A 2,259-nucleotide genomic window follows, 5' to 3' on the forward strand; every position below is an offset into this window, starting at 1 on the left:
CAGGAACCATGAACTCGATCAACAAAAGCATTTAGAGATGTCAGTAACTATGCAGAAGGACCAAGCTGCATGTCTTCAAGGCCTTGATACTGCCAGTTTTGCTCTATGGAAGCGAAACCTGGATGTTATCCAGTGTTTTGGAGTCTCGTCTTGATGCCTTTTGTAACAAGTCCCTGTGCCGGATCATGAGGTACGGTTGGCAGGACCACATGTCAAACCAGCGGTTACACCGTGAGACTGGCATGGGACCTGTTACTTGCATAATTCGGGATCGCACACTCCGGCTATATGGGCACCTAGTTCGTTTCCCTGTGGACGACCCTGCCCATCAGGTTGTCTCTTTGCAAGACAACCCTGGGTGGACGACCCAGGAGGTCATGGCTTGGGCAGCTCGACGAGACCTGTCGCGAGGAATTAGAGATGGGCCGTGGACCCGCCTGGAGACTCGCCTCGAGGGATCCTCGTGGCTGGAAGCGATGGGTGGATGCGGCCATGCGCCGCCGTCGGCGTTAGTCCTTTGATGATGATGATGAAGATGGTTTCTCAAATTTTTCATACCATTTTTTTTGGTATCCTTTTCTTCTAGCGATGGCTACAGTTCTTTTTTGCTTCCTTCCTAACCTGTATGTACCTTGTTATTTACTGTTTTCATTGTCCTATCATTCTTACATCTTTGTTCCATAGCTTTCTCCACTTTGTTTTCAAACTTAATTCTCTTTACACCTTTCAGCTCCCAGAACTTTATTTTACTTTTTCTCATTTCTTGTCTGTTTCCATGCGTAAATTAGCAACTAATACTCAGTGTTGTGCAACTACAGTTTTTCAGGGATAACCTCGCAGTTTGTGCCTCACTCTAGTCACTTTTGCAAGTCACCAGGCATCTTTTTTATTATATATAGAGTGTGTTCACAAGCAGCCTTGCGTTCTACTGGAAAATACGGAATACTTTTGTGCACTACAAAGATTACGCTCAAGCTGAACGGTCTGTTGCGCTACGGTGAATTTATAAGTCATCTTTTTATCTTAACATATCATATTTTCCATTTATGGTCCTGTAGCTAGATTTACAAGTCAGGAATCCTTTGCTTTGCTGAATGTGTAGTCAAATACCAGTCAAGAAGTACCCACTAGGTTTAAATTGATCTTAAAAGTTCATGTGGCAGAATCCATACCGAAAACTATTTCTTGACATTCTACATTACCTGTGATTGTAAACAATGCACGCGTTGTCTGCGAGGCGTACCACCTCCCGTGCGCTTCTTAACACTACGAAGTGCTCATCGGAACGTAGAGCATTCAAACATTCGCTATCTGTCGCAAATGGGGCGAAATGACATTTAATAATATCAACCTGGGTGAGTATAGTGACTGCCGGGAGAGAACGCGTGAACCAGCCGAACCGTGATGCCCCATGAAGCAGATTTATGTCAAATTAATTTTAAATAAGTGCACATTGTTAAAATGAGTACATGGTTTATATGTATATGTTTTTATTTATTTATTGGGAACCTTTCTTTTTGAAACAAGAATGGGAATAAGAATGATATATAAATTGATCAAGCAGTGGCCGTCCTTTTTGTCTAGGGAATGTATGAATCATGATTGGTTTTGTGGGTGTATTATACGCGTTGGAAAGTATGGTGGTTCATTGAATTCGTGCGACAAGCTGTGAATAAAAAGTTCCTTGGCATATGCGTGTGTTTTTTCGCTTTACTCTTTTTTTGTTTTATTTACAATTTGTTTAGCATGGCAAGTCCGTGTCTAATTGAGTTTGCAGAAGTGTTGCAGGGTTTTCATGCTTTCTTATGTTGGTTTCTTATGCGTGAGGTGCTGGAACACGTCTTGGTTAGTATTCCCGTTGGAATGACCTTTGAAGTGAAGATGTGCTTTTTGTATTCGATATTTGGATTGTATTTGAACTGATAACAAGAGCCTCCCTATCATTCCTGTTGTTTGTTTTGATGTCTTCCATTTAGTACTCTCAAATCTTCCTTCAATTCACTCCTCCTCTCCCACTTTAAGCCTTACATCTGCCTCCTCCCACTTCCCTCCTCTTCCTCCCCCTCTTTCCATCCTTTATCTCGAAGAAGGATGATGATGATGATGATGATGATGATGATGATGATGATGATGATGATGATGATGATGATGATGATGATGATGATGAGGAGGAGGAGGAGGAGGAGGAGGAGGAGGAGGATGATAGCAATAATAATCAGTTAAATTAGAATTATCATAGATTCTTATATGATGCGCGCG

This window comes from Penaeus monodon, chromosome 43, assembly GCF_015228065.2.
Source record: "Penaeus monodon isolate SGIC_2016 chromosome 43, NSTDA_Pmon_1, whole genome shotgun sequence".
Lineage (NCBI taxonomy): Eukaryota > Metazoa > Arthropoda > Malacostraca > Decapoda > Penaeidae > Penaeus > Penaeus monodon.